The 26,292-nt window shown below is 40.3% G+C and overlaps 1 long non-coding RNA gene across 1 annotated transcript in view; it reads left to right on the forward strand.

Moving 5' to 3' along the window:
* Positions 1-26,292, forward strand: part of LOC111760403 (uncharacterized) — a 41,750-nt gene that overhangs the window by 11,333 nt on the left and 4,125 nt on the right. The window contains exon 2 of the long non-coding RNA XR_002794100.1: positions 9,677-9,731. This is a non-coding gene — a long non-coding RNA (uncharacterized lncRNA). The remainder of the gene's footprint in view (positions 1-9,676; positions 9,732-26,292) is intronic.

Consider the following 26,292-nt stretch of genomic DNA (forward strand, 5'->3'; position numbering starts at 1 on the left):
TGCTACTAACTTTTGAACATGTCTATTAGCACTAGTAGCTTTCTTGAGGTGTTTTCAGGATTTTCTAGATATAGGATCACATTGTCAGCAAATAGTGAAAGCTTTACTTCTTCCTTTCCTGTTTGGATGGCTTCTACTTCTTTATTTGGCCTAATTGATCTAGCTAGAACTTCTAGCACAATATTGAATAATAGTGGTGACAGTGGGTATCCTTACCTTGTTCCTGATCTCAGTAGGAAAGCTTTCAGAATTTCATCATTGAGTACAAAACCTGTAGGTTTTTCACCTATACACTTTACCATATTGAGAAAATTTCCTTCTATTCCTATTTTTTGGATTGTTTATCAACAACAGACTCTGTATTTTGTCAAACACCTTTTCTGCATCCATCAACAGGATCACGTGATTTTCCTTCTTCAATTTATTAATGCTTTTTAAAAAAAGATTTATTTTTTTTACACGCCCCCCCCCAGTCCTGCTGTGCTCATTTGCTGTGTGTTCTTCTGTGACTGCTTCTATCCTTATCAGCGGCACCAGGAATCTGTGTTTCTTTTTGTTGCGTCATCTTGCTGTGTCAGCTCTCCGTGTGTGCGGCGCCATTCTTGGACAGGCTGCACTTTCGTGCTGGGCGGCTCTCCTTAGGGGGCGCACTCCTTGCGCATGGGGCTTCCCTATGTGGGGGACACCCCTGTGTGGCATGGCACTCCTTGCGTGCATCAGCACTGCGCATGGGCCAGCTCCACACGGGTCAAGGAGGCCCGGGGTTTGAACTGCAGACCTCCCACGTGGTAGGCGGATGCCCTATCCATTGGGCCAAGTCTGCTTCCCTATTAATGCTTTTTATTACACTAATAGATTTTCTTATATTGAACCACCATTTCATACCTGGGATAAAACCCACTTGATCATGGTGTATACTTTTTAAAATGTGCTTTTGGATTCTGTTTGCAAATATTTTGTTCAGGATTTTTGCATCTATGTTCACTAGTGTTTTTTAAGATTCATTTTTTAAAATTTATTTCTCTCCCCTTCCCTGCCCCCCAGTTGTTTGCTCTCTGTGTCCATTTGCTGTGTGTCTGTGTCTGCTTATATTCTTGTCAGTGGCACCCAGAATCTGTGTCTCTTTTTGTTGTGTCATCTTGTTGCATCAGCACTCCCTGTGTGCGGTGCCATTCCTGGGCAGGCTGTACTTTTTGTGTGCTGGGTGGCTCTCCTTATGGGAAGCACTCCTTGCATGTGGGGCTCCCCTACGCAGGGGACACCCCTGTGTGGCAAGGCACTCCTTGCACACATCAGCACTGCGTGTGGGCCACTTCATCACATGGGTCAGGAGGCCCTGGGTTTGAACCTTGGACTTCCCATGTGGTAGGTGGACGCCCTATCTATTGGGCCAAATCCACTTCCCCAATAGAGGTATTGGTCTTTCTTTTTTCATAGTATCTTTATCTGGCTTTGGTGTTAGGGTGATGTTGGCGTCATAGAATGAGTTTGGTAGCATTCTTTCCTGTTCAGTCTTTTGAAAGAGCTTGAGTAGGATTGGTATTGGATGGGGGGGAGGGAGAGGAGAAAAATAAAAAATAAAAATAAAATAAAATACATTAGAGGCAGATTTGAGTTGCTTGAGGTCAGAATTAGTGATTTCAAGGACAGAACATCTGAACTGGAAAAGACAGGAGAACAGAAAGAGGAAAGAATGGGAAAAAATGGAAAAGAGTTTCAGAGAATTGAATGATAATGCAAAATGTACAAACATATGCATTATCAGTGTCCCAGAAAGAGAAGAGAGTGAAAAAGGGGCAGAAAGAATATTTGAGGAAATAATGGAAATCAACCCAACTCATGTGAAAGATATAAATATCAATAACCAAGAACAATGCACCTTAAATAGAGCCCAATCTGCGACATGTAATATTCAGAATGACAAATATCAAAAAGAGGATTCTGAAAGCACCAAGAGAAAAGCAAAGCATCACATATAAGAGGAGCTCAATAATAATTGCTGACCTCTCATCAGAAATTATGGAGATGACAAAAGTTAAGGTAATGAGAAAACTACCAGCCAAGAATTCCAGCAAAAGTGTCTTTCAAATATGAGGGTGAGTTAAAAGTCTTCATGGAAAAACAAAACCTGAGAGAGATGTTACCAAAACACCAGAACTACAAAAGATGCTAAAAGGAGTGCTGCAGCCTGAAAGGAAAAAACAAAGGCAAAAGACTTGGAGAAAAGTGTAGAAATGAAGATTATTAGGAAAGGCAAATTAAAAGGTAATAAGACAACAATAAGTTATGACAATGGAAAGACAAAGAACAAAATGAAGTGAGTAATGCCTTTGCAGTAATAATATTGAACATTAATGAGTTGAATACCCCAATCAAAAGACATAGACTGATGAATGGATTTTTAAAATGTGACCCATCTATATGCTATCTACAAGAGAGTAACCTCAGATGGAGGGATACAACCAGGTTGAAACTGAAAGATCAGAAAAAGATATTCCACACAAATAGTAACCAAAAAGGTTAACTAATATTGGACAAAATAGATTTTAAATGCAAAGCTATTGTAAGGAATGAAGAAAGTCATTGTAAAAGGGGTAATTCGCCAAGTTGAAATAACTACAATAAATATTTATGCACCTAACCTAGGTACCCCAAGACGTGTGAGGCACACACTGACCAAACTGGAGGGAGAAATAGAAGTTTCTACAGTAATAGTTGGAGACTTCAGTACACCACTTTCAGCATTAGATAGAACATCTGGAGAGAGGATAAATAGAGATTTTGAAAAATATGATAAATGAACTAGTCCTAACGTTTTTATAGAGCATTACACTCCAAAATAGCAGGATGTACATTATTTTCAAAAGCCCATGGATCCTTCTCCAGGATAGACCATATGTTGAGTTAAAAGACAGGTCTCAATAATTTTATAAAGATTAAAATTGTACAAAATACTTTCTTTGATCATAATAGAATAAAGCTGGAAATCAGTAACAGAAAATTCACAAATATATGAAAATTAATACACTTTTAAATAATAAGAGGGTCAAAGAAGAAATTGCAAGAGATTTCAGTAAATATCTTGAGACAAATGAGAACTAGAGCACAACATATCAAAACCTATGGGACATCACAAAGGTAGTGCCAAGAGGGAAATTTATAGGCCTCAATGCTTACATTAAAAAAAGTAGAAACTAAAATTGAAGGTCTAACTACACACCTGGAAGAACTAGAGAAAGAACAGCAAATTTATCGCAAACCAAGCCAAAGAAAAGAAATAGTAAAGATCAGAGCAGAAATAAATTAAATTGAGAAAAAAAAATAGAATCAAGAAACCAAAAGCTGGTTCTTTGAGAAGATGAACAAAATCAACAAACCCTTAGTGTGATGATTAGGCTATTGTGTCAACTCGGCCAGGTAATTGTGCCCAGTTTTTTGGTCAAGCAAACACTGGGCTAACTGTAAATACAAGGACATTTATGGACTTAAGTCACCATTGACTTTACTGCATTGGTAAATCATAGATAGTTGGTTATAATTACATCAATTAGGGAGTTTGCCATCAGCAATGAGTGCCACTTAATCATGTGAATGCCTTAAAAGGGGAAGTGATTCTAGCATTGAGAGAGCGTTTCCCAGCTTGCCTTTGGGCAGCCAACATCTCCCAGAACTCATCAAGAACCTTCACTGGACATTCATTGAAGCCCCAGGTTGCAGCCTGCCTGTGGAACCTGGACTTGTGCATCCCCACGACTGCATGAGAGACTCTTAAAGAATTGGATGCTATTGACAGATATCTCTCTTTTTAAAATTTTTTTATTTCTCTCCCCTTCCTCCCCACCCCAGTTGTCTGTTCTCTGTGTCTATTTGCTGCGTGTTCTTCTTTGTTTGCTTCTGTTGTTGTCAGCAGCACGGGAACCTGTGTTTCTTTTTGTTGCATCATCTGGTTGTGTCAGCTCTCCATGTGTGCGGTGCCATTCCTGGGCAGGCTGCACTTTCTTTCACGCTGGGTGGTCTTATGGGGCGCACTCCTTGCGCATAGGGGACACCCGCACATGGCACGGCCCTCCTTGCGCGCATCAGCACTACGCATGGGCCAGCTCCACATGGGTCAAGGAGGCCTGGGGTTTGAACTGCGGACCTCCCATGTGGTAGATGGACGCCCTAACCACTGGGCCAAGTCTGCTTCCCCTCTAATGTATTTTGAATATCATCTATTGTGTCTTTCATTCCCATAAGCCCTGTTACTTTTCTTTGTAGGTTTCAAATTTTTCTTTATGAAGATACCCAGTGTCTTCTTAATATCCTTTGTCTCTTTTGTCATATTTTCCTACAATTCTTTGATTTAGGAAATTTGTGTGGTTATCATTGATTAGTTATCTTAAATCCTGTATCTCATCAGGATATTTGGTTTGTTCCTTTGGCTGGGCCATCTCTTCCTGATTACTAATATGCCTTGTCATATTTTGATGATATCTAGGCATCTGGAATTTACTCTGATGGTCAATTTCTCTTTTGTCTATTGGTTGTTGTTGTGTTTTTTTTATTCCCCACATCTCTTCTTTGATTTTTGGTTCAGCTTTTTTTGAGTCTTTAAAATTTCCCAACTTATCAAAATTGGCCCAGAGATTCACTAATGGGATGCAGATTTTTTTCCCATGGGGTTCAGGTTAAGAGAGACCTAAAAGAAGTTTTTTTCCTTACAGTTTTCTGGCTAACAAGCAGATGGCACTTGTCAGTGAACCTTTTCAGAGGTGTTTCTTTCAACCTCCACTTGCCCATGTTTTTGGTCTTGGTCAAGCCGAGATTCCAAGCAGGTTCTACTGGCCTAATTCACTGAATGGAAACCACTCTCTGTCTCATTCTCTGCCCCCCCCCCCCGCCATGCACCCTCCCTCTTCCCGAGGAGGAATACATCTGTTCCCCTCTCATTAGCTGCAGTGAGCCAGGGGTTTATCTCGGCTTAACATCTTGAGGGTGGGGGGTGGTATCCTTCCCAGCTGCCACAGGGTTTAGTAACTCACATTTGTTGCTTTGGATTCTTTATCTCTCTGTCCCTCACTGTCCTGGGGGTTGCACAGAACTGTCCTGGTCTGCTGACCCTAAAAGCAGGTCCCTTGAAGAGCTTCTTGCCCTTTCTCCACTGTTCATGTTAGAGAGCTGAGTCTTGCCTGCCTACTCTGGTGCCGTCTTCCTGGAATTTCCTTTTTTTTTTTTGCACTACCTTTTAATTTTGGAAATTTTTACTTTATTTCTACAAAATGGTTGTCATATAGTCATATAGTAATATGTCATATAGTAATATAAAGCTTACAAATAAAAGCAGCAGGCCACTGGCCAATATAACTCTACTTTCCATACCCTGCCTTCAGAAGCAAGAAATTTCAACTCTAAATGTTGTTTTTAAATAGCTTGCTTATATTGCTATTTCTTCATTTTTCATTTTTAGACATTAATATAGAAAGTGAAGACTAAGCTAAATTATATCCCTCACTCCCACATCTTTTTACAAAGCACTACATTTTCTACAACTTTGTAAATCTAAAAATATCTTTATTTTACCTCCATACTTAAATGCATGGTTTGGCTAAACAGAATTCTAAGTTGAAAATCAGTTTCACTCAGAATGTTGAAGGAATGGCTTCATTAGTATTAGAACCTAGCTTCCCACTGTTCCTATCGTTAAGTCTACTGCCATTCTAATCCTTGGATTCTTAATCTGCTAGCCCTTCCTCTTCTCCCCATCTTGCCACACTCCTCCCCAGTTGGAAACTTATCGAGAACATGATTTTATACAGGTTGGTCTCAAGTTTCACAATTTGCTTTGATGTGGATTCATTACATTTTACACTTTTAGTACCTTCCAAAGGTCCAACAGTGGATCCTTTCAATCTGTAGGCTCCTGTGCCATCAATTCAGAGAAATCTTACTCCATATCTTTAATAATTTCCTATCATTTTCTTTGTTTTCTCTTTAATGAGATAGACATTGGATCTGTTGGATGGGTCCTTAGATCTTCTGTTTTTCTCTCCTGTTTTCTTTTTGTTTTCCCTACTTTGTGGAAGATTACTCAATTTCATCTTCTAAAACTTCTATGGATTTTTAAATTTCCATATTATAGTTTTCAAAAGTTTTCTTGCTCTAAGCCCTCCTTAGTGACTGCATCTTGTCCTTGTATCATGAATCCAGTATCTTCTCTTAACTCTAAAAGAATATTAGGTTTTGGTTTTCCAAAACTTTCTTTTCACTTGTCTTTCCTTCTTCAAAGTTTTGTATTTCTATTATACCTATTGCTTTGCTTTTTGCTCTCTTTCTCTGATATTAGAAGCTTTTCTCCAGTATCTGGTTATTAATGGCCCCACTGAATTTGGGCATGGCCATGTTACTTGTTTGACCAGTGGATTTTGAGTGGACATGAAGTAGATGACCATCCATGAAAGTTTTAAATGTGTCTTTGTGGTTTGGCTCTGTTCTCACCTCTGAGCTTCTGCCCTCTGCCATGAGTGAGAACAGCATGTAGAAAGTGGCTGTTTCTTGAATACGAGGTCCTGTTTAGAGTATGACTAAGTGATGACAGCTGAAAAATACACTTATTAAAATTTCTTCACTTAAGCAGATCTAGATTTTCCAATATCCTTCCCAGACCTAGCTGAGCTGGTTTTCTATCAATCTAATCTTAGTAGTTTACTCTGTACTTAGCTCACCAAAGGACATTAACCAGAACTTCTCAGTTCAGGTTACAGGAACAAGATAACATCTCAAAGCAAAACTAGACAAAATGGCATCAGTAGCACCCTGTGGCCCAGTAAATCAGAAATTCCCTCCTCAAAACACGGAAGTTTGAAATTCCTGAGCCATTAGCTGGGAAAAGTCATGGAAGACTCCGTATGTAGGATCATGCACATCAATTAATATCTAAATCTAAACTGTGATTGACCAATCACTAAAACCGCCACTACAGGAGTAAGTTCGGCATGCTTAAGACAACATAGGATTGAGAAATCTGCTCATGACCTCCTTACAAAACCCTTGAAAGATTCAACTTCATTGTTGACCTGACAAGAATGTATCACAATCAATCACTTGGTTTTCCATCCCTACCCCTTTCTTCTACCTGTAAAAACCCTAACACACATCCTCACTTTGAGGACGTGATTTGGGGACGATTCCCCCAGTTCCTTGCTTGTGCATTCGGAATAAATCACCTTGCCACTGAGAAAAACGTTATTCCTTTGTGTCGCTGGATACGGCAGGCCCTTCTATTGGGACCAGCCACGTTTGTGGTAACAGTGACTCTTCCAGGCTTCATTCTGACAGTTTAATCCTGTGGCATGTATTTCTTCATCTCCTTCTGGTTCTTTTATTAAAAGATATATTTTATTTATTTCTCCCCATCCTTTCTTCGTTTGTATTTGCTGTGTTTGTTGTGTGGTCTTCTTTTTTTAAAAGGAGGCACTGGGAACCCAACCCGGGGCCTCCAATGTGGGAGACAGGTGTCTGCTTGCTCGAGCCACCTCTGCTCCCTGTTCTGATTCATCCGAAGCTGTAATGTCAATATCAGGGCCATCCACCACAGACTGATCGGTCGCCTGCCTCACCTGGGCGCCAGCCTCCAGTTTGCCGTCTGAGGTGAGGTTCAACAAGTCGGGGCTTGAGGCAAAGGCTGTGGTTGATGGAGAAGACGTCAGCGGCACGTCAGCGGCCGCCGCTCCAAGCACATCTTCCCCGGCATCGCCGTGAGGCGCGGGCTGCGGCGACAGGCGGCTGAAGAGGCGACCGAGGGCCCACGAGCAGCAGGCGGCCGCCAGCCGCGGCCGGGAGCGCCAGCGCCGCCGGGAGCCTGGGGAGGCGCGGGGCGGAGGCCCGCCTGAGGGGAACGGGCCGGGGGGCTGTCACGGGGTGGGCGACAGGCGGGCGGGAAGAGAGGACAGCGCAGGAAAGAGAGTAGCGGGGGAGCAGGAGGTGGCTGCGTGCGCGGCCCCGGGGCGAGCGTGCCCCCGCCGGCTGCGTGCGCATCCTCGGGGCGAGCGTGCCCCCGCCGGCTGCGTGCGCGGTCCCGGTGGCGAGCGTGCCCTTGCCGGCACGCGCAACTTGCAATACCGTTTGGTACATCTCGTGCTGCTGCTTTCTGTTTAAATTCATGTTAGTTATCTTTGAATGGGTTTTTATTTTTCTTGAACCAGTTATTTGCTTATTCCCAATACTGAATTCCCTACTGTCTGTGTTCTTGCTCTTTATGGAGAGTAAGAGCTTACTATTCCTTCATGATTTTGCTTTCTTAGGTTTTACATTATGGTCTCGTTTTGTTGGTCAATTTTAATTAAATATTCCTGAAAGAAGGGGGGAAATACATATTTATGTTTTAAGACTATTTTGATTAATAAGATCATCTCTGATTTCACAGATTTATACGATTTCAGAATTATTTAAGATCTTAGACATCATTTAGCACAAAACATTTCCAAATGTGTAAATCTCTTCTATTACGCCACAATAGTGTAAACACCATGAGGACAGAGTCCATACTCATTAAACATTTTTTGAATGAATAAATTAAAATCTCCATTTGGTTAATACAATTTTCAAGTTGAGAAATTTTGAGCATATTTTACATCCAGCAATTCCACTCCAACGGATATTCTCTGAGAAACTTTTGCAAATATGCTCAAGAAGAGGAACATAAAGATATTCATTGAAACTTTTTTTTCTGAAAAACAAATAAGCAAAATACTTGGAAACATCCACCAGTGGGATAATAAATTGTTATATACTCATTCAGTGGAATACTATATTACAATGGTCAAAGCAAATGGATGTCTCAAATATATAATTTTGAGGGAGGAGAAGCAAGTCATAAAAGAGTAAAGAGAATTATCCCATTACAGAAAGTTTAAAAGAAACAAAATATATGCTGTGGAGAGATACATATACATGGAAAAAGCATAAACAAATGAGAATAGTAAACAACAAAGTCAAAGTAATGTGTGTGGTAAGAGATCATTTAGGAAGACTAAACAGAGGCTTGATGATGTGCTGGGTGCAGATGATCTTCTGTTGTATTTTTCATATTCTTCCATATGCCTGAGATATTTCAAAATAAATGTATAACCCCAATGGACTGAAATAAAATTGAGCAAGAAAAAAGGATATTTTTCCTAAAAGAATGTGAATAAGAATAAGCTCAGGGAGACATTCATTGATTATTGAATAGATTTGTCAAAGACATAATGTAATTTTAATAAGTATTATATGAAAATTTTAATAGTGTTGATAAAACCTTAGACTTCAACTAATTTAATTTGCTGTTCAGTATTTTTTTTCCCCCAAATTATTAACCCCAGGCACTGAAAAGTTCAGTAACTGGAATTATTGAGTCCCTGTATTTGCTTGTTGAAAGAATTTATTAGTCACCTTGCTTTTATTTGCATTCTTAAAAAACGCCATGCAAATTTCTCCTTCAATACCTTAGCATATGCTGTTTCCTCTGCCTGGAAAGCTCCCTGCCACCACATACATAGTTAATGACTACCTGTTTTTCAGGTCTCTGTTTAAATGTTACTTCTTTACTATCCCTCACATTCTAAATAAGGTGAGGATCTCATAATATCTATATTTTTCTTTCATTGCACTTAGGAAAATTTATATTTATATTTATTTGTTGGTCTGTTTTCTCTAGACCAAGGATCAGCAAACTACAGCTCATGGGCCAAGTCCAGCCTGCCACCTGTTCTGTAAGTAAAGTTTTATTGGAATACAGTAGTGGCTGCATTTTCACACAACTGCAGAGTTGAATAGTCATTCCAGTGACAGTATGGCTTCTAAACTATCTACAATTTGGCCCTTTGTAGGAAAAGTGTACTAACATCTGCTCCAGATAAGACAAGGCTCTCCAATAGGGCAAGGATGCTTTTTGTTTTGTTTAGCTCTTTCTAGCACAGTGTTGAAAATGAAAGAATTCCAATAAAAATTAATCAAATAAATGAATGGTAAGCACTCTGCCAAGTATTTTACATGCATTATCTTGTTTTAATATTCACAAGAATTCAATGAGGTAAGTATTATTATCTACTGTTTAAAGATGTGTAAACTGAAGTTGAGGGCTGTTCAGTGAATTGCCTTAAGGTCATAGCTGGTAAGTGGCAAACTGATTTATGAACCTAAGTTTTTTCTAAATTAGATCTTCTTTAAAATTTATTTAGAAATAATTAATAGATGCTAGAACTAGTGGGTGAAAGTTTGATAAGGAACAGCATATCACCATGCAAATTACTAATTAATTACAAAAGAAAATGTATGTTTTTACAGTGGAACCGCAAACTAATCAAAATTAACATCCCCAGCTGGGATAAACTGACATCATTTTATTTTGATGTGAAGCAATGAGGGGGTCATAACACCTCTTTTTTAGTGTTTATGCCAAACATGCATAAACTGAATCTACAGACAAGGCTATATCAGACAATCCCCAACTGAGGAACAATCTGCAAAATAACTCTCCAAAAACGTCAATGTAATGAAAGGCAAAGAAAAGCTAAGGAAGTATTCCAGACTTAAAAAAGACTGAAGTTGATTTTACCTTGGATACTAGGCTGGAGAATCATTTTGTTTTGTTTTGTTTTTTTTCCTATAAAGGACATTATTGGGACAACCTGTGAAATTTGTGTTCAGAATTGTAGAGGATTAAATATTGCTACAAATTATTTGTAGTTCCTCCTGAAAAGAGGTGGAGTCTATTTCCCCACCTCTTGAGCCTTGGGCTGGTCTGGTAGTTTTTTATTTGTTTGTTTCTTAGATACTGGGACCAGCGACTGAGCCTGGAACCTCATGTGTGGCAAGCCAACACTCAACCACTGAGCCACATCGGCTCTCCTTAGTTGGTTCCTTCCATTTGCTTGTTGTTCTTTTTTTTTTTCTGGGAGGCAGCGGATCGGAACCCGAGGCCTCCCAAGTGGGAACTAGGCGCTTAACTGCTTGAGTTGTCTCACTTCGGCTAATGAACTGCAGAAGGGATGTGATACGATTTCTGAATTTCAGCCTTGGAAGGTCTTTGAGCTTCTGCTTTCTCTTAGACTACTGTGTAAGGAAGCTCAGTCTAGCCTCTTGAAAGATGAGCCTGTGCGCTAAGCTTCCCCAGCCGACAGCCAGCACTGGGGGCCAGGGGTGTGAATGAGGCTATCTTAGAAGGCTAACTAGCCACAGGAGGGATTTTGTCAGCACTAGCAGGAGAAGCCCTGGCTGATTGCACATCCAACTGCCATCCACAGAATCCCCAGCAAATACATAGTTCCTTTTTTAAGCTACTAATCGTGGGTGTGGTTTGTTATGCAGCAAGGGCTAAGAGAGGCATACGATCTGGGGTCAGCTGACTGCTTAGAAAGGGCTCCTAGAGTGAAGTTGTTTCTCAGATGTGGGAAGCTGGCGCTCAATCACTGAGCCACATGGGCTCCCCTGAGTTCTCTTTTATATTTGCTTGCTTGTTGTTTTTAATTTTTTTTTTTTAGGAGGCACCAGGAATTGAACCTGGGACCGCCCCCTGTGGAAAGCAGGCATTCAAATACTTGAGCCACACCCATTCCCCAGGAAGTATATGGTTTTAAGAAATATTTTATCCAAGCTATAATGAAGTAAAGTAAGCCATCCTTATCCTACAATAGCATATAACTATGGTGCAACCAGAGTATTTGTGTCTACTGTATTCAATTTCTCTGGACTCAGAATACTGCTAGATAATCTGTGCCCCCAAATCTTGTTCTCTTGTTGTCCTTTATTTATCCCCTCTGACTGTCTTCCTTTTTAATGCAAAATTTCTTTGGACAGTGTAAGATCAATATTTTAGCTAACTAGGGTTCAACTACATTCTAGTCTTATTTCCCTGATACTACACTCTAATTACCTTAATGGATTTTTAGTACTTCCAGGTAATTCTTATGTTATAGATGTTTGTCATATGTTCTTTTGACTTTGTTAATGGTGATTTATGTCTTGTGTAATTTTTTTAAGTCAAATTTATCATTTAAGAAAATCTTTTCTGGGTTTTGTATTATATTTGCAAGGTCAAGGTTCTCAGACATCTACCTCTGGTATTGGAAGTTGAATTTCAGGGAAAGTGTTTCATCCCAAGATCAGCACTACACGAGTAGGCTAGTTGACCTGGTGACAAAATATGTGACCTCATTAATAAAGAGATAGAACTCCTGGAGACAACAAGAGGCAAAACTTGAGCTTGAAGAAAAGCAATCTGCCTCCTTATGAAACAATATCCTGGGTCATAATTGAGGAGCGTTTCACCAGTTGTTCTTCTGTTTAATTTGGGCAGGGTTAGGGTGTGCTTTAAGGTTAAGAACACACGCTTGGCGTATTTACAAGAGATATTAGCATATTTCATAGCAGGTGTATTTCTATACAGAAAACAAAAGAAAATTATACAAGAGTCTTTTTTAACTTCTCTACTACTTATTTTTGTTTGTTTCTTCTGCTATTTATTTTAATTCATTATTTTAAATTTGTACTTACATAGGAAAGAAGGCCTATTTGTGGAAAGTAAATGATTTTTATTTCAGAGAGAATTTAGATAACTCTAAGCATTTTGGTGAGCAATCTCAAAAATTTCACCCTGTTGTTCTGAATGCACACAGATCAACTTAGGTTAAAATTTGTCTGACTTTACTGAAAAGCATATGTAAATATAAAATTGTATAAAAAAAGAATAGAGCAGCTTTAAGGTATATTTGTGCCTATTGCCAAATATTTTGCAGTTACATTCTAATAATATTTATTGTCATATTTACAAATATGTGACCATACAATGCAGAAAAACAATTCTATTTGCTCCTTATTTTACTGATTTTATAAGACCTTTTTCATTCTTTACTCCATTTATGCCCAGTAAAATTGATCTCTGCTTTTTGCTTATAATGCTAACTAATGAAACTGTGACTTGACTTTATCAATGTAAGCAAGCCTTTGTTGTTAACAAAAGTCTCAAAAAAGAAATAAAGGATACACCCACTCTCCCTTCTAGCACAGAGGGAGAGATAACTTTCTGTGGCATAACATTTATTCAACGTATCTGATTTTGCAAAATGTTAAAAAATGGTGGTCTTGTAAAACTACTAAGATTTAGAACCTGTTTCAATGTTCTTGAAAATAACCTTCTGAGAAATGTTTGTGCTTTGAGGGTCTGGAGAACACTTGGTAGCTTGATGACTTGTTAGAAGGGTTCATTCGACTCAGTATCAATTTATGCTCATAGGAAACAATACAGGATCTGTAGACAAAAGATGTACTTAGGAGAAGCTAGAAAGGTAGGTGCAGACTTCCACGTCCTTCCTCTCTGCAGGTCACACTGATGTGCTTTCTGTCCACCTGTGAACAATAACGACATGCACCAGATATATCTGTGCCTGGAAAACCTGCTCATGTCTTGGAGTTCAGTGTTCTAGGAATCTGGCCACACAGGCACATTCCTATGTGACCACCCATTGTGCAGACCCCAAACCAGGCAGCAGATGCATGTGATAAATCTTGATATTTTGTCAAGCAATGTTGGCAACCTGTGCATCATGCCTCATTGCCTTGGGAGCACAAAGCAATCTCATTAACCAGGACTGTGAACAATGCAAGTAAAGGTTGAGTTTCCAGAGGTCAGCCAAGGGTTGGCACCATGAATCTAGGTTCTCCTGGAAATAAGTGGAAATGGAGTAAACCAGACTTGCTACATAAGCCTCTTCCTCACAGCTTGTAATTCTGGTTGGCTGTTTTACTGGATAATGTTCCTTGTTAGTAATGTTGTAATTGACATCTCTGCATGTAACATTGCTCTGCAAATCAAAAGAGGATTCTATGTTTCTCTCCTTTTTTTTTCATTTATTGAAGTATATCACTTGCACAGAAACATACATAAACAGTAAGTATATAGTATAGTTGAGAAATTACAAAACATACATAACATCATACAGGGCTTTCATGCCTCACCCTATCACCAATACCTTGCGTTGTTGTGAAACATTTTTAACTAATGATTAAAGAGCATCCTCAAAATATTACTACTAACCAACGTATCTTAGATTTGGTGTATTTCCCCCCCAACCCTCTTCTTTTTAATGCATGATGGAAAAACATCCTGTGACTTTGGTAGAGTTCTTATTTTAACAGAGTCTTATCTCATTAAAATGAACATCTAACAAGGGATTCTAGCAGTACATAATAAAAAATTTTATTTTAATAGTAATTCAGGCTTGTGAACAATTCATAAAACATAGTACAGTATAATATTATGTTTTCTTAGAAATAATTAATTGAAAGTTTCAATGGTTGCTTTCTTAAAAATAGTATGTTTCAGTTTGCTACAGGGCTGCCGATGCACAGTACCAGAAATGGGTTGGCTTTTATAATGAGAAATTTATTTGGGTGAAAGCTTACAGTTCTGAGGCTGTGGAAGGACCACATCAAGGCACCATCCGAGGTGCTTTCTCACCAGTCAGCTACTGCTGATCCTGCGGTCCCGCCCTGTGGCCAAGCAAGGTGGCTGCCACCCCTGCTGGGGCCCTGTCTTACCTTCCAGAATCTACAGCAGGGCTCGTCACCTTTTTTGTTCCACAGACCTTTTTGCCAGTCATTTGAAAACCATGGACTCCTTATAAGTCCACACTATATTGTGTATTATTTAATAAATAGATCACACCTGCACCAACACGTCCCCACAAGAATAATGTTTTTTTAAAATTTCAATTCAAGCTCTTGGACTCCTTGCAAAGAACCCCTACCCTGGTGTCCCCGGGAGCCCTAAGCTGTGGGCAACCAGGCTCAGCGCTTGCCTTTTCGCAGCCTCCTCTATCAGTCTCAGATGCTCCGCTTTCTTCCTCACTTCGGCTGTGAGTTTTTAGGCATATGGCTCACCTCTTTCTGGACCTCGGCTCCTTGAGCACCTCAGGGCTTCTGTTTTCCTGCAGTCCTCTCTCTCATATGGCAGGATCAATTTAATACGGCAGCTCCATTTTCCTTTGTGTTTCTGTTTATATCAGACATGGCAAGAGGGCGGAGGCTCAATGTGAGTCACACCTCACTGACATACTCCAATCAGAAAGGTCTCACACCCACAGGAATGGATTAGTTCAAAAGCATAATCCTTCTCCTTTTAAGGATCATACAAGAGTTTCGAACTGCCACAGTATCCTCATTAAAATATAATTCATATATCGTACAATTCACCCATTTAAAGTGTATAACTCAATGTCTTTTAGTATATCCACAGAGATGTGCAACCACTACAATTTTAGAACCTTTTTATCACCCCCAAAAGAAATTCCATACTCATTAGCCATTTCCCTTGAAACCTTCTAGCACTAGGAAACCACCAATCTACTTTTTGTTTCTATGGGTTTACCCATTCTGGACATTTTATATATAAATGAAATCATACAATATGGGATCATACACTATATAGTCCTTTATGACTAGCTTCTTTCACTTAGTATAATGTTTTCAAGGTTCACCCATGTGTATCATGTATCAATATTTCAATTCTTTTTATTGCCATATAATATCCATTGTATAGACAGACATTTGTTCATCCATTCATCAGTTGATGGACGTTCAGATAATTTCCACTATTTGACTGTGATGAATAATGCTGCCATTAACATTAGTGAGTGTTTTCGTGTGGACCTACATTTTCATTTCTCTTAGGTGTATACCTAGAAGTGGAACTGATGGGTCTTATGGTAGCTCCATGTTGAACATTTTTGAGGCAGCTTTTGAGGAAAACCAAACTATTTTCTACCATGAGTGCACTATTTTAAATTCCCATCAGCAGGGCATGAGAACTTCTATTCCTTCACATCCTCCACAATCAACACTTGCCATTATCTCTTTTTTCATGGTTTCTATTTGATGTGCTTTTCTGTTACATACTTCTGGATATAACCTTTGATGAAAAATTATAATTTCTAACTTAAGCCTCTTCTAAATTCTGAAAAAAGATAGTGCTCTACCCGAGAAAATAGTTCTTATCACTTGATTTTTATGTTCAATTTTGGTTGGGTGTATTGCCTCCTGTAGCTGATAAAATAAAATTCTTGTGCCATCCAGAATTAGTGATGGGGAAGTGGATGTGGCTTGGGAAGCTGGGATCCTGCCTACCACATGGGAGGTCGCTGGTTTGGCTCCCAGTGCCTCCTAAAGAAACAGGGAAAACGAACAGACTCAGCAAGTGAAAGGTGACGGGGGGTGGGCAGAAATAAATAAATAAAATAAATCTGAAAAAAAAAAAATTAGTGATGGACATTTTTAAATAGAGATAGGATGACTAGTTAGCAGAGACATTGCAATAGGAAAAAGACATGTGTCAGGTGCATTCCAGAGCAATTCAGCCCGTCCTCAAGGCCGTCCTCATCTGAGGCTACACAGGACACGTGTTCTCTTTAGCAGTGAACCACAAGGACGTAGATGGATTGTATGGGGCCTGGTCACGTAGGCACACTCTGGAATTCTGTCAGCCATGGCAACTGAAACTCGGGATCACAGTAACAAAACCAGGAGTACATCATCGCTGTGCAAAGCAAATTGACCTGCTGGCACAGCACGGCCCGTTGCTCCAGGTGCACACAGCAAAGTCGTCAATCCATTGATGACGTAAAAAGCGTTCTGAGTACTGTAGTCCCTGAAGTTGGCCTTGGATCAGTCTCAAGTCTAGGCTCTCTGGGAGACATGAGACCTGAGCAACACAGACCTGCCATGTGGAGATTTCCCACAGAAGGCCTCTCAAGGAGAGTTTTCACCATTCTAGAGTCTTATGTGTCAAGAGGATTTACACAGCGAAATTCAATCTGCCCAAAGCACTGAGAAACAAATTTCTTTGAGAACTTAGATTGCAAAGAAAAATGTGAAGAAGTGGATGGAATCAATTATAAAAGGGACCACATAAAAATAAAAGGCTAAAAACTCAGTTTTAACCCATTTGCTGAGGAAAAAGGGTGGTAAGTAGAACTTGGTGAATCATATTGCCTGTATTTTTAATTTGGGATGAAATATCAAGTCCATTTTATCTTCTAGGTCAAAAAGTCTAACTTCCATCTGGGAATGACCTGAGTGGATAAGCCAATAAGAATTTAGCAGCTAAGTATCCAGGAATAAGAGAAATGAGGATGTCACTACTTGCAGAAAGGGAGACCAGAAACTGTAGATCTTAATAGGTTAAATTTGAACTAGACATCAAGGTCATTGGCCCGTTTTGGAAAGGGAACTGAAAGGGGAACCACGCCATAAAAGAGAAGCACAGACCTTCATACAGGAAGAGGGCAGAGGCAGAAGGGGAAATGGGGCCTGCAGAAACTGCTTTTTATATTCTCTTCCTTCCTCTGCTTGGTCTCTCTTGCTCAGCAAATATGGACTGAATACCTACAATGCATCATGACCTGTAATAAGCACTGTGGACACTTACTGTAACAGGTGGTCTCCAGTTGGTATAAGTCACTAACAGGTGATCTAGGTGTCTAGGTGTTTTCCTAATCTGTGTAAAACTCATCAGTTTGTCACGTTTGGCACTGAGGACTCTTAAAGGAAAGGTCATTTATTGGGAATGTGTGGATGATGCGGTTGATTTACGACTGAATTGGAAAAGGTCTGTCTTTGTCTCTGGAGAAGCTGGATGTTTGGGTTTTGACTCTTGGCCTAGATATGGGCAGTGGAATTTATGAGTATTGTTTAAAGTCTGAATCGTCCGTGGTGAGCCCCAGGGTCTGTTTCTTTACCAAAAGTTTTCAACTAGCTTAACCAGTTAGATCATCTGACTTGTTTGAATGACTAGAGGGAAATAAAAACCCTGCTGGAAACTTTGGCTTTAGCTTTTCCTAGAGCCAAAATTCCTTGCACAGATCCTTTTCGTTCATCTAGTGATGAAGCGCTCTCCATCCTGGTGCGGGTAAGGACACCAGGAGGCTCATGCACAGAAGGTCAATCGGACCTCATGTTTTCTGAATGTAGCATTAAAAAAAGAAAGAAAGAAAGGAAAAAAAGGAAGGTCAATCGGCAGGGTCACAGCTAGACACATCATTTAAGGCAGTACCAAAAAGCCCAGTAATAAGATAAATCCAATTTAAATGCATATTAAAAAATAATTAAATAGTAAAACTATGGCTTGTGGATCTGCTTGTATAAATAAAGTGTTATTAGAACTATGACTGTGTTTAGGAAGAGGAGGGTAAGGATCATACCAGTGCAGGGTCAAACCTGTCTTCATTAAAAATTTTGATTTTTTGTTTATCATGGATATTTTTGCACTAATTTTTATTTTTAAAAATATTGCACTAAAATATTTATCTTGATTCCTGAGTTTTTTTGGCATTCTCTTAAATTGTATTCCTGGGGCAAATAAGGCATTTGTCCCAGCCCTACGTCTTCGGCACCCGATGCATCCCCGCATTCTATTTCTCTCGCTGCAGTTATGCTGTTATGCTCTGTGGCATCTAGTGAGTCCTTCTGAATATCCAAACTTGGAAATATTTGCCAAATGTCATAGGTCAAAAGGAAAAAAATACTATAGTCTTCCCATCTCTATTCTTGTCCTTCTATTAGGGAGTGGAAGATGCTCTTCAATTTTTATTTTTTACTTTATATCCTCTTGTGGGGAGCCGCCCGGAGCTACGTGCATTTGCGGTCTCCAGCAACATGGCGGTTTTCATAAGTCCACCCCTGTGCTTCCGCCTTCTTCTTCCCCTTTCCCCAGTTTCCCAGGCAAAAAGTGTTGCGCCTGCACAACAAGATGTTGAAGCCATGACCAGCACTGAAGACTCGCAACCTATAGCAAGTGGTGTAACAGCATTTTATTGCCTTATATGGAAGAGCCGCTTCATCAGCCTATCACCCCCTGCTAATACCCTCCCCTTAGTATATATTCTGATGCTCTACCCTCAATAAACGGAGACTTGATCAGAATCCTGTCTTGTCTCCGTTTCTCTCGCCTCTTGTCCCCCAATTCCCACTCCCTCTTTCAGGTGCCGGTTCGTTTGACCTGCAGGCCGGGTCATCCTCTAAAATAATTAAAAAAAAATACATACCCCTTGCACATTTTTGAGTTGATATCTGAATTTTTTATCAGAAGTTTAGTTGCAAAACATGTATTTTCCAATGCATTATATAATGTAAATGTAATTTAAGAATACTATTTTCAAAACCTTAGAATTGCAGATTTAGTTCTTTCAGTTTATGCAAAATGTCTGCCATATAACCTGATGGACAGAGACAGTCAAGATTGTCAAACTATTCAGCCAAATTAGACTTACTTTTTTAGAAAGCCTAATTCTTTTCTTTTCTTTTTTTATTTATTATTGATTTATTTATTTTATTTCCCTAATTCTTTGTTTTAATCCAAGTAAACATGTTAATACAATCTCTGGAGATAATCCTCTCAGAGGGACCCAGTGATCCTTCACCTCCTAATATTCATGCCTTTGTGTAGTCTCCACCCATGTTGAATCAGAACTTGTCCATGTGACCATAGACTATGGCGGAGGAGATGGTATGTGACTTCTGAAGCTAGATCGTAAGGGCTTCTGCCACCCCTTGTCTCTTGGACCACTGCCTCTGGAAGAAACCAACCATCATGTCAAGAATCCATTCAAGCAGCTACGGGTGGAAAAGCCTGGAAGAGGAAGAACTGACATTTCCTTCCTCCAGACAGTCCAGCTTGCTAGCCACCTGGAGAGCCGCCCCTGCAGCCCCCATCTGCGCTTCTGGCGTCTGTGGCCTCTTGAGAGAGCCAACAACTTAGCTAAGTTGCTCCCAGATTCCTGCCACACAGAGACTTAAATGCCATAAATGCTTATTGTTGTTTTAAGCCACTGCCTTAGTTTGCCAAATGATGCTGATGCAAACTGCCAGAAATGGGTTGACTTTTATAATATGAATTTTATTTGGGGTAAAGCTTACAGTTCTGAGGCCACGAAACGTCCAAGTCAAGGCACCATTAGAGATGCTTTCTCACCAGAGTCAGCTACTGTGATCCTGGGGTCCTGCCACGTGGCGAAGGTGGTGGCTGATCTCTGGTGAGGCCCCTGCCTTCCCCTCCAACATCTGAATAGATAGCTCATTAATCCAGGCATGAGATGGTCATCTGGGTGTCCCAAGTGTAGTGACGGGCCGTGTAAAATGATGGCTTCCGGCCGAACCGAGAAGGATACGTTAGACCGAAGAATGACGGGCAAGCCCAGCTTGGCGAGGGAGCGTTCGCTGGGGACTTTGCACAGCGCTCATTCTCAGTGGTGGGAGGAGAGACGACAATTCCGAGCTTGAGCGTCCTCAGTTTTTGCAAAGCGATAGGCGTCTTTTATAGTACTTGTCTATATGCAGATGAAGAAGGTGCGTGAGGGGGAACAAGACTTTTTTTCTCATTTTATTTATGGAGTAAGACAGAATGCAGTGCTTAGGGCGGAAAACAAGGGAGTGAACATTCACCATGTTTATCAGTAGAGCAGAAATTCACAGTGACTATGTAAAAGATCTACTGATGTGAGGGTAGTCAAGCAGTTCAAAAGAACAGATTGTTGTGAAAGTTTCTGGGAGAAAAGGTTAAGCATTTATGATGTCGGATTTACTGATCGGCCACGAGTTCACAAACAGCCAGTTCCTGGGGCTTGCCCCTTAGCTACTTGGGAATGGAATGTTGCTGTGACTGAAGGAAAAAGAACTGGAAGGGCTGGGGGAGAAAAGGCAAAGTCAGCTACGCCATTCTGGGGATCTAGATGAAACAAGGCTGCACAGCCCCTTTATTTTGTGCTTAACAGATAGGTTTTAGAGCCCTGTCCTCTTCACCCTCCCCAGTGGCATATAAGCTTTGGGACGGGTGAGAAGTATGCCTATGGCTTTCACTGGGAGAAGGGAGGGTGACTGGAAAGCTAGCAGACCACAGACACATTACAGGCAGATGACTTTTACAAGAATTCAAATGCAATTTGAATTAGACAGTGGTTCTTTAAAGCTATTCATAACTATGTATTCCCTAAGGGTACATATGCAGCCTCAAAGACCATTACAGAGAAGGGGCTATGCCGTGCTGAGAATCCCTCTGAAGCAGGAAACAGTGTATATGGTGAGATTAACGCGTCTTGGAAAGAGTCCTGTGTCCTATGCTGGCTCTCAAGCCGTGTTCAACTTGGGAAGGCATCAAAGCCAGGGTCTGGGCTGCCAGGACTCCTGGTGATAGGAGGCATCCGGGCTCAGGCCCTGCCTCTTGCATCGGCTGGGGTGTGGGATCCAAACTTTTGATGCTCCTCTTCACATATGGAAGACACATCTGAGTACTTGGTTGTGTGAGATAACCTCTTTTATTTTTCTTTCTGGAATTCCTTTGTTTTACTACGTCTGTCTAACAAAGGCTTTCTAATTGTTTCTCTCTTCCTCACACAAATTGACCCCATATAGGACATCTCGTCTTTCATAATATATGTCTTGCATGGCAACTCTGGTAATATTTAGCTAATGTAGGACATTCCAAAACATGACCCCACAATGGTTATTTAATGTTTGACCAGCACTGCCAGTGCATAACAAAATTTTAAAAATTCGATTAGGGGTCCCACCCTGATCAAGATGGCAGAGATGCTCCAAGGCTCTATCCCATTTCAGAAGATTTGAATAACCAGCAAGAACTGGCAGAAACATCTTCCTCAAAGCTTCAGAAAACAGTCCAAAGGACTGCAGAAACAGGGCGAGTGCTGAATGGAGAAAAAGGCCACCGCAAAGCAGCAGGATCTTGTGGCGTCCTGGCCAGCCCCTCACCCCTGTGCACTGGCTGGCACAAAGCTGGCCCTCACTCCCAGAAAGGATTTCTGGGCCCAGTTCTGGAGGAAGCAGAGTAAATCTCATCCATACACTGGAAGCCTGAATGTCTGGCTCCATCTGTCTGGTGGTGGCCTGAGGGACATGCTGTCCCAGAACTTAGCTGTCCTGCAGAATGCTGTGGGAGAGCAGCGAGTTACGCTGCTCAGGCGCAGGAGATGGTTGTCTGTACATTACACAGTGCAGTGCCTGGGACTGTGAGGAAACTGTTTCTAGGGTAAAGGGGACATATGAAACTGTGTAAACAGGGTAATTCCTGGAGTCACAAGTACATGCCCAAGAAAAGCCGCTTGTGCAGAAAGGATTAGCGAGACCTCTGTGCTATTCTCTCTGGAGCTATTCTCCAGACTCTTGTATGGATAAGCCCTGAACGTGTGTACTCCCACAGGTCAATCTGCAAGGACTGGTAAAGTTGTTTTCTTCTTCTTCCTCCTCTTCCTCCTCCTTCTTCCCTTTCCCCTTCCACTTCTCCTTCTCTTTCCCCTTTTTAAATTTTTTATATATTTTTTTAGATCCTGGCATTAAAGGAAAGCTCTGCCATTACACCAGCTGGATGTGGCCTTAAGGGACAGACACCTCAGAGTCTTAATTCCAGCAATAACACATTAAAATATCAACATGTCTGGATTTCAGCAAAAGGTTACAAAACATACAAAGAACCAGGAAGCGATGGGACAGGCAAAGAGGAAGATTAAAGCATTAGAGACCATGACTAAGGAGGACCAGAGCTAGGGCATACCAGACAATAGTCCTAAATACATTCAAGGAGCTAAAGGAAAACATGGACAAAATAACTAAAAGAAATCAGGAAAATGATAGATGAACACAAAGAGAATATCAATAAAGAGATGGAAATTGTGAAAAGGTACCAAGCAGAGATGAAGACCACAGTAATAGAAATTTAAAGTTCCCTAGAGGGGCTCAACAGTAGATTGGAGCTGGCCAAAGAAAGAATCAGAGAACTTGAAGAGGAGACATGAAATCATTCAGTCTGAGGAGCAGAAAGAATGAAGAAAGGTGTATAGAGCCTGAGGAACCTGTGGGGCACCATCAAGCTTACCAATACACACATTATAGGAATCCCAAAAGGAGAGGCAAGAGAGAGAAAGGGAGAGAATATTCAAAGAAATAATGACTGATGATTTCCCAAATTTAATGACAGACATGAATATACATATCTAAGACTCTCAGTGAACACCAAACAGGATAAACCCAAATAGATCCGTGCCACAGTGTATTATAATCAAGCTGTCGTATGCCAAAGGGGAAAAGAGAATTCTGAAAGCCACAACGGAGAAGCAATAGGAACCCTATGTCCATCATGCATTACTCTCCATTCCCCCTGCCTGCTGCCCCCAGCATCCTGAACTCTAATTTCTGTCTCTATGAGCATGCATATTGTCTGATATTTTCTCTGTAGTTATTATGGGGCTTAAATTCAACATCCTAAATCTATAACCATCATGTTTGCTTGGATAACAACTTAACTCAACAGTATACTCAAACTATGTTCCTATGCCCCTCCTCCCCCCACCCTTATGTAGTTTTCATCACAAATTATATGTCTATACATTGTGAACCCAAAACTATTAAATTTTAAACATTTGCCTTTTAGATTCTACAGGAAGTAAGATGCGGAATTATAAAAAAAGAAAAGAAAAGAAAAGAAAAAGTGGAGTTACAAACCAAAGATACCATAGAAATGGTATTTACATTTCCCCATGTTACCCTCTCTGGTGATCTTTATTTCTTCACATGGCTTCAGTCTATTGTCTATGTCCTTTCTTTTCAGCCTGCAGAACTCTCTTTAGCCTCTCACGTAGGGCCAGTCTAGTGATGATGAACTTCCACAGCTTTTGTTTATCTAGGAATGTCTTAATATCTCTCACATTTTTGAAGGACCATTTTTCCAGATATAGAATTCTTGGATGGCAAGTTTTGCTGTCAGCATTTTAAATACACTGAATTCTTGCCTCCATGTTTTTTTAATGAGAACTTGGCACTTAATTTAATTGAGGCTTCCTTGTATGTCATGGATATAGGGTTTTCTACTTGGGGTAATGGGAAAGTTTTAAGAATGGAAGGAAGGTGAGTATACCACAATGTTGTGAATGTGATTAATCCAATGAATGCTGTGCTTGGGCATGGATGAAATGGGAAAAGTTTATGTTATATATATTTCCCACAATTAAGAAACAAACAAGAAAGAAAAAGCACTTAAGAGTCAATGCCAATTAAATGCAATACATGATCCTCAACGGGAACTAAGAAGGGAGGAGAAAGGACTCAAAGGGATATTACTGGGACATATAAAAAGTTGGAATATAGACTATAAGCTTTTTATCAATGTTCTGGAAGTTGATAACTGTGCTTAACATGGTTATATAAGTGTTTTTAGGAAATGTACATATCAATATTAAATGTTCAAGGAGCAAGAGGTATACAACCAACATTCAGCTGCTCAGAAAATGGATTGATAGCACGAAAGAAAGAGAGAGAGAAAGAAAGAGAGAGAAAGGAAGGAAGGAAGGAAGAAAGGAAGGAAGGAAGGAAGGAAGGAAGGAAGGAAGGAAGGAAGGAAGGAAGGAAGGAAGGAAGGAAAGGGAGGGAGGGAGGAAGGAAGAAATGGAAAAAGGTTGGTCTGGGTGTCTGAGGGTGTAGTGGGATGTTGGAGTTTTGTATGTTGTTTGTATTATTTTTCTAACAGTCCATAATTTGAAAGTATTTCAAATCAAAAAGTTAAAAATTAAATAATAGTTTAATTAGTTAATAGCAGACTCTTAATAATGGATACAAATAAAGCTGCTTCTTGGACTTTGGCGGTGGCCAGGCTAGGCAGGAGGGCTCTGGAGATTGTCACGCTGGGCAATGAAATGCCTACAATGGATATGACACACAGCATTTTTGTTTGTAACTCATTGGCCAAAACTGTTAACTTGACCCAACCCCAATCAATCCTACTATGTGTCTGGAAGAAGAGAGCAGCACTAATAAATCACACAAGCATGATCACAGCTATAACTTAACACTAAGTTGTATCATCCTTTAATGCCCATTGCGTTACCATCACTATAACGCACACCCAGGAGGGGAGTAATCATATCGGGCTTGTTGGACACTCTGTCTCTAGTACCTTGCCCATAGTAGGCGTTCTGTCAACATTTGTTGAGTACACAATTCTTTTATTTAATAAATGGCATTACCACAACTCTATATGAAGATAATCTAGTCTCTAAGAATTGTTTCCTCTTAGCCACTTTTTAGAGGGATAATATGTAAACAAAGCAGAAAGTTCCTAGCCAACATTTACATGAGTATCAACTAGTATCATTGTATAGTGGACAACGGCAAATGCCTTCAATGACTTCAGACCTTAACTTCAATTCAATGCCCCTGAGTTGGGCCAGTCTCCACTGGTTCAGGTCAGTCCTCTGCTAGATGACCTTCAGCCACCCTGCAGCCAGCTGGGAGGTTTCCAGGACCAAATGGCTACAAAGTCAGGGGTTTCACCACCCACTCAGTTTCCATAATTTGCGAGAACGTCTCACAAAACTCAAGAAAGCACTACACTTATGATTAGAGTTTCATAATAGCAAAAAGGATAAGAAGTAATACATGGGGCATGATTTGGAAGGGTTGCAAAGGCAAAGCTTGTGTCCTCTCCAGGTGGCATTAGAATGCTCATCCTCCCGGCACATCGATGTAGTATCATCAGGCTTTCTAGTGCTGCAGTGCCCAAGAGTTTCTACTGGGCAGGATTTCTGGAATCAATGCCCATGTGGTTAAAGTTGATCTCCAGTCCTGTCCTCATCCCCTCTTGTTCCAGAAAAATCACAGGAAATACCAAAGATTTACATTTTACCTCCTGAAGCCAGACCAAAGGCCAAGGAAATCTGTCTCCTACCTTTGGAGACCTGATATTGGGGTAATATGAAGGTGTGTTTGCCAGTGGTCCGATAGAAAAGTCCACCTGTTAATGGAAGAAACTTTGGTCAATTTACAGAGGAAAGCAGATTGGAGAGAAGGAGAAAAAGAGAACAAGAAAGGGTGATTATAAGAATAACTGCAAACTATAATACTATTTGAGGCTTTGGATTATGAAGATTCTGAAACTAGATTTACCCCTTGAATTTTTGGTGTGATATCCCAATAAATTTCCCTTATAACTAAGCTCATTTGACTTGGATTTCTGTCCTTTGCAGTTGAATTCATGTACCATGTGGGAAGTTCTCTGAAGTGGGCTTGAATGTTTTTAACAATATGCATTCAGTGCATATTGCATATTGTAAAGGATTGAGCAAAACCTAAAGACATACTAGTTCACAAATACATCTGTCTACCAATGTGAGCAGTGTGGATAATCCTGCAGAAGACTGAGCTGTTTACTGACCCAGTGTTTTAGAACAAACATCCTCTTGTCTTACTATCCAGATGTTCATGGAGAAAACTTAAATTGTC

The sequence above is a fragment of the Dasypus novemcinctus genome, chromosome 20 (assembly GCF_030445035.2).
Source record: "Dasypus novemcinctus isolate mDasNov1 chromosome 20, mDasNov1.1.hap2, whole genome shotgun sequence".
Taxonomy (NCBI): Eukaryota; Metazoa; Chordata; class Mammalia; order Cingulata; family Dasypodidae; genus Dasypus; species Dasypus novemcinctus.